Raw genomic sequence first — 7,979 nt, 5'->3', positions numbered from 1 at the left:
TAACGGGCTTTTGAGGAGAGATTAAAAACAGGAGGTTTCTAAGTCCTGAATAATTCACAATGGAAGAAATCTTAGCCCTACTGAAGTCGCTCAAATAGTTCAACTAAAAGCCTCACTGGAGTGCCACTGACATAATGAATTGCACAATGAGAAGGATGTGCCTCATCAAACACATATTGCTGTTTTATGGTTGCTAATCAAAATGTTTCGAAAAGCTGGGATTTGGACCAGTGCTGAAACATCTTAAGGGTTTGTTGCTGATAGCTCCACAAGTGTATCTTACTGAAGTGTTTATTAACACTGAAATAAATTTGAAAAAATACCTTTCCCTACAAAACACTCCCTTTTACCTCAACTGTTAGATGGCCCACTCTACCCCACCCTATGGTGGGCACACTGTGGCTGTGCAGAGCCCAGCGCAGGTTCTCCATCAAAAACGACACAGCACCCAGCTGAATGCCCTGCTCCATTTCCATCCAAGTCGCAACCCCCTGCTGAGGAGACTTTGGAGTGCTGAAGAAGCCTGCCACATCTCTGTTTGTGTGCCAATGTGCTCTTTCCTCAGTACAGCTTTAAGGAAGGATTTGCTCTTTTGGCTGCCTGGCTCTCCCTCTGCAGTGGGAAAGCAAAACCAACAAAACACTGCGTCTAAGAAATGGATGTAATTTTTAATGTAATTTTCAGCTCTACAGAGGCATACATGTTTTAGTTATGACTGCTCAGAAGCTTTTTTCCCTACCTTGTGCATAATATTTAAGACATTCAGATTTTGAACTTGCAATGCTTCCTATATATCACTTTCCTAAGACAAGCATCCAAATGCCATACAGCTGAATTTCTTTTAGACAGTGATCACTGCTAGGCAGCTGCAAGTTTCCACTGTTGTTGCCATTGTGATTTAGGCAAAGAGACATTAAAACTGGAGGGCCTAATTCCCAGTCTTAATATAATACATCAGGAAGAAGTAATAAGCTCATTTATGAAGCAATATAGCTCCCCAGTTAAATAAGTGACACACACTCCTGATTAAACAAAGGCACATGGGGCTTTTTCCTAAGCATTGTTTTGAAGTAAATGGATGAATATGGGAGAAAGAGAAAAGGACAAGAAAACAGGAGTGGGAATTCAGAAAGAAGCCAGCAGGAACATCACAGAAGGAGAGATTTTGGACCCTAGGCATTGCAAAGAGGATCCTGAGAAAAGTCTCTGGAGAACTTCCTGGAGCAAGTATTGGCTGAAAAGAGCTTGGAGCTGCACAGTCTCCTGCTGTTTAATTTGTTCTTCACTCAGGGAAATGAATGCTGTGCATTCTCTGCAAATAAAAACTGAATTCAAGATACCTGATTCCATTAACAATTTATCTTCTTAAACATCTTTTAAAAAAAGAACCTTAAAGATTGACTTTTTAAGTAACTGTTCAGGTCAGAAGTAGTAATAATGCTCTGCTGCATGCTTCTAACACTTCCACCTCCGCTCAGGGCGAGGCAGATCTCCCTTCATAGATACATTATATATATTAAGATCTTTCTCTAGAGAGCGAGCAAGCTCTTCTATATATAGCTTCTATTCACAGGCAAGCACCACAACCACTTATTCATTCTTTTCATGCTTTACCTGCTGTTTTCAAGGCTGCCCTGCTGCTAAAAATAGCTTCACGTATTAGAGGAGGGTTGCTATAGATTCAGAATGGGTGATGTCGGGAAGCAGCTCAATCCTTCTGCTGAGGACAGGGAGGACCCACGTGGCTGTGGCTCGGGGGGGCTGTGTTACTGTCTGTGACCTGGGCTCTGCTGCCCTTTCATAAAGACTCAGGCTCCAAGGTGGGGATATTTACATTGTTCTAAGACTGCACAGAACTGCAAATCTGAAACAGAAATCACAGATGTGGACTCGAGTGTTAAGGCTTTGTTTTTCCAACTGTACTGCTAGATCACTGTACTACTGTACTTTCAGATATTAATAGCACAATAGCTTCTTTTTAGATTGGGATAACAATTTCATCTGTTGTTTTAAGGGCATATTTTTTTCTGCAGGCATTGATGTCTCCAACTCAGAAAACATCAAAATGCTTCTCCAGTTGTTCTTAACAGAGAGCTGAAAGGATGACAATTCGTCAGCTATTTGATTACCTTCAAGACAGCAATAAAACCACATCAAAAAATTGCACTACATACTGTTGTTTTGAACTTCTGGCAGTGTGTCCTCTGGCAATGCTGACAAAGCTAATGTTAATTTTGGAAGTTACCTCCCTGTCTAAAATTTAATGGATAATGCAAATGAAAAACTGCTTACACATAACTATCCAGATCATACACTGCATAAAACAGTGAAGTGTGTTATAGATAAGTGTCATTTGATTGTTCAGGTTATGAAACCTAAGTTTTCAAAATTCAGCTAACAAAAAGTTTTGGAGTTATACAAAGAATATTATTTTGTCAAACCTTTAGAAATCATTTTTGTACATTGGCGGACTATCTCTGGTTGCATCCCTTCAGGATGATGAAAATCAAATTAATGAAGTAAAAGAGTGTCTGAATGAGAGTTAGTGTTCTTTCATTGTGTGGTAAATCTTTCCAAGTGATAACAACTTGATCTTGAACTTCAAGGCAAGATAGATGCGTTACAGGGCAAGAATGGAAGGCAAAATATTGGTCATGAAAGTAACTACTACATAGAAATATGGCAAAACAGAAAAACTGGAAGGACTTCTATTCCATGGTACCCATTAGCTCCCAAACACATATAAACCAGATTCATTTCTGTATACAGAAAACCGTAATCTTACTTGGTTTCTTTAACTTTCTTCACAATTAGGTGATTTTTAAAAATTACAGTGAAAAGTTGAAGCTTGACATAAAACTGTTTGCAAGAGAAAGGTTATGTATGATTCAGGAGTCCCATATTAGGAATTGAATTTAATGTTTAATCTCCAAATACAGATTTTCCTAGTTCTTAAAACTTGTGGCTGGATTACAACCATATCAAAGCTAAATGACATAGTCAAAATAATGTTTTCCTTTTGTGAAGCGACTCAGATTATTGAAACCTTCTGAATACTGACTCTGTTAAGGCTGAGGTTCAAATAAAAGCTATTGTACAAGGAAAGAGTGGCAAGGGTTGACTAAAACAAGATTTTTAAATATATTAAAATGGATCCTAATAAACTTTGAATAATATATTCCATCTTTTAAGAACTATATATTTGAGGACTGTATAATATAGACTTGTGAGAAAATTTCATTATATGCTAACGAAAATGGTGTCTCACTCAAATCTCACTTGAATTCCTGACCTTCATCTTTCATGTGGTTATATTTTATTTCCATTCAAGAAAGGCAGTCATTTAGATATGTAACTCTTAATATTTTAATATATTGCTTGCAAATTGAATGTGGTTTCAGCAAATAGCAGGATCTCCCCCAAGATGCAAGCTTGAATATTTCTTTTTACTTACTACACTTTCCTCAGCAATTTTTTAATGTAATCTTTATAGTTGTGGATATTGCATGGGTCATGTTTGCTGGTTGTAAGTAACATAATTTGATATTTGTAACTAGGTTAGACTAACTGTTCCCATTTAGGATAGCTACCCTTCCCTTTCCACTTAGATGCATGAAATGAATAGTATCCTGGAAATACTTTCAATAGAAAGGCATAGTATTTCAGTACTTCATGTCTGAACGATCTTTGTGATTAAATAACACAAAATTGTATTTAATTTGAAATATAACCCCTATTATTTCCAAAACTGGCAATCAGTAATATATTTCTACTAATGAAAGGACATTTCTAGTATAATTGCTAGTGGCATTATTAAATGAGGCCTCACATTAGTACTGTATAAGCATGTTCATTAAAAAAAAGTGAAAAAGGAATTTTCACTGATTCATTCTAGTTCACTGCACAGAGTGCAGTCTTTATATCCCTGTATCCTTCATTTTCCACCAAATGGTCAGCTGTTGATTACCTCAACCCAGATACTATCAGCCTCTACATCCAGTTACTATACTGCTTTACTTTACTATGGAAGTAATCCCACTGAAACCATACGGTGGAATGAGGTTTGCTTCTGTCCCCATTATGCCTTACTATGCTCTTATACCTGCTCTTATAAAATAAATAAATAAAAATCTATCATCAGTGTGATTCCAACTACTCGCAATACCACTGCATGTTGCAAATCATCTATGCTGTCAAATATTTTATTTTCTTAGCTTTAGGACACTGAAAACCCTGTGATGAACATGCCTGAGCAGTTACAGAATATTTTACAGAACCGGCCTTCCTGATTCCTGGATTAACATCTCAACTTTTGGTTAAACTAAGGTGCAACACATCTCTAAAAGTACTAGTGTTTTCTGGAACACATATGCAGGAATGAGGCCTTATTCCTCTATTAAATTATAATGTAGACTGAAGGCCCTGAGGCACCCTTCTTTTCCAGGTTTTCTGTAATACTAGGCACACTAGTAGTGCTTAACTGCTTCTAAGACTGAGAGGATAGAAGCTTGTCAGCACCTTTTTATATACGACTGTTTAGATTCTATACATTCAACTGTAAATGATGTGTACCTTTCCTCAATTATCATGGTAAGTAAATTATTAATGAATATATATACACAGCAGACATGCACAAAATTGAACATTATCAAGAAGCAAGGGAATACATGTTTTTCACTATAATTTACAATTGCCATGGGCTGTGATTTTGCTCACATTCTTTTTATTTTCACTGAAAAAATCTAGTAGGAAATAACAAAATGTATTGCCTTTTTTTTTTTTTTTTTTGGGGGGGGGGGGAGAATTTCCACTATACAATATTTTCCTTATCTCTTGCTTCTTATTTTCCTTCATTTCCCCCTCACATAATAACTGATATCAAACTGGAAGAACAGATTTTCCTTTCTCTTTGATTTATGTATATGAACACCATCAGTCACTTTCCACCATAACAGATCTAGACATAAAAGTAAGATTAAGCATTCTTTGCTGTCTTAAGAAAATGTTCATACTTTGGGGATTTTAAGCATAATACACTTCTAAAATCTCCTTGAGTGAAAACTGGAACACTCTGGAGGAGTTACTTTCTGTATTCCACTTATTTCAATGCAGGGTGATAAAACTAAGGAAAAATATTTTGTGCATATTTATAATTACTTTTTAATTAAATTCCTAACAGACTGAGGTGACTGTACTTGTTTATGCATGCTTACAAGCACATGGAGTCTTAAGCAAACTCTGCATAGCTGCCGGACTGTAACCTCTGGAGGCCAAAATCACCTGCCACACAGCAAACGGGGAGTAGCAGTGCCAATTAAAGGACAGCAGACAGGAGTCTACATAATGTATCTCTGGGGGATTTGTTAGGTAAAATCATTTACTTGTTGAAAAAAAAAAATCTGTAGAGATAACACAGTAGGTTGTTTCTTATAATTATTTTTTGATGAAAGTCTGCTTACTATGATTTTCATAACTGAATAATTTAGTTTTTACAGGGCCATAGTGGTATTATTTACAATACACACATTAACAAGAGATTGTGGTCTAGTTAAATGATATTTTTTGGTTCTGGAAAGTTCACAGAAATTCTAGGATCTAGGTTATTGCTAGAAATTTTCCCTTAAATGCAACAGAATGAATGGTCGAGACAATCTGGTTTTCAAGATATCACAAGATTCTTACATAATTCTGTATTCATAGTTGAGAAAACTCAGATATTAGAAATTAAAAGTCATAGTACTTCATATAGCTGTGATCCATTAGCATGTTAAAAGTGTAAGTGATGCTACTATCAAAGGGGGTGAGCATGACTTAAGCTAGCACAGTCTGTGATGATGAAGATTATAAGGTTGCTACTCAACCAACAGTAACAACAAATACATTTTGTGAATTGTGCTTGAAATGGAGAGGCCTCGTGCATCCAAGTGGAGTTGATGGCATAGATCAGGTGAAGCTGTATTTTGTAACAATGTGGCCTAAACTGGGATTCTATTTATCAAATTGATGGGCTAAGAATCAGGGTGAAATTTCTTCATATTTTGCTTCTTGAAGATTTTCAGATGAAAGTTCAAACAACATTTTAAATAAAAGCCTTTGAGCTTAATTCAGAATTTGACATGCCTACTGTCCTCTTCTTGAGCTTTACATTAGTGTTTCCAAAACTAATTCCCAAACTTTGGTCTCAGAGTGAATGCTCTGGAAATGGCCAACAGAACCAACACCTCAGCTGCAAGTCTGACAGTGCAGCAGGCAGCAAGGGGTTGTGAAAGGCTGCAGTGATCTGCTCACCCTCAAAGTACAGGAGCCTAGAATAAAGGTCTGGGGGTCAAATTCTCCTTGCCACCTTCAGGTTGAACAGAATCAGGGCCAAATTTTCAAAAGAACCAAGGTTTCCAAATTGTTTATCAGACTGGAAGCCTTAATATTATAGAAATCCTGTCTTGGTCTGTTTGATCCTGGTCTCCAACGGTATTAAGCAGGAATACTTAAGTGAAAAATTGCCATCAATAACTGGAATTTAGAAAAACTGATTTTCTCTTAACAGGATTAGATACATTATATCTAATCCATATTATTATATTATCTATATTATATCTAATATATATCTCTAGTTTATCCCTATTAACAAATTAAACACAATACAAACGACTGTGGTCACTTATACAAAGATATGGGGTATTGGAACATGGGAGGAAACTTACGTACAATGATGTTATTTTTTCAAAGGCACTTTTCTAACAATGATTACACACTGAAATGGTAATTACAGCTCCAAAAAAAGCACAAAACAGCACAGCTGCTCTCAAAATAAAACACAAAGCACAGGTTTGCCCATGATATTTTTTGTAACAGACTATACCAGAAAAAAAAATTCAAATCCAGAAGTGCTTTTATTGAATAAATTATCAGCCAAACAAATGAAACTTCACATGCCTTTTAGTACAGCAACATTGACATCTAGTGGCTGGTTAAACTCCAAGTCATGCATCTTTACATGGCAAAAGATTGTGGAACATAACATTTACTGAATTTGACAAAATAAATGTGCATTTCAACAGTCTGCTTCCTTTACATAATCTTTAGATCATCACAGAATGACAGGACTCTTTGATGACTAGTCTGTAATGACCAAACCCTGTCATGGGAACTGGTGAGCATAAACCACCATGCCTCAGCACAGCCACAGTGATTTAGGAAGTCTTGGGCTTGTGAGTCAGCTGTGACTTAACTACACTTTGCTGGGGCTTGTTGGAAGGCACGGTGCATCCCAAAAGTTGTACAGAGGTACACGTTAAAGAAAGCAGACTGCACTTACTGAATGTAATTTTACTCGCACACATGAACTTGTATTTTTAGCTCTGCTTGCTTTTCTACAAATTACTAGGGGACTTCAAATAGAAAGAGATGAAAATCAGGAACATGACAGATGCCATGAGACTGTTCGTACTACGAAGATATGAAAATAAAAGATTTGGCAACTTCACAGATGTAGAATGGAGGAAGGTGCTGATATCAACTAATGTTAGAAAATCTCGTTTCCTCATTTTTCAACAAAATAAGTGGTATAATGGAGAAAGAGGAGAGATTAGACATAATAAATCTGAACATTACTAATACTTCTGATATGTCTGAATTCATTTCTCATGTGAAACTCAAATGTATGTACTCTGCAAACAGGTCTTATAATGGCAGTGACTGCCTTGGTCTAACTCTCTATACCTGTGGTAGCTGTCCCTTGTGGCATACTGGCAAAGCTGCCTTAGTGTGCCTTAAAAACAGAAAGAGGAATCCGAGTCTGAAAAATAGCAATAAAGTATAAAAGAGTTCTCAAAAATTTAACCTATATGGAAAGGTACTTTAATTTCTTTAGCTTCAGAAAGAGAAGACTGTGGCATATGTCTTCCAGTATATAAAGATGTATGAGAAAAACGTAGATCAATTCTTGCCTCTTGCCTTCTGTATCAGCTGGTTTAGGGCAT

This window comes from Aythya marila (genome assembly GCF_965140915.1).
Source record: "Aythya marila genome assembly, chromosome: 7".
NCBI lineage: Eukaryota > Metazoa > Chordata > Aves > Anseriformes > Anatidae > Aythya > Aythya marila.
This window is presented reverse-complemented; position numbering follows the sequence as displayed.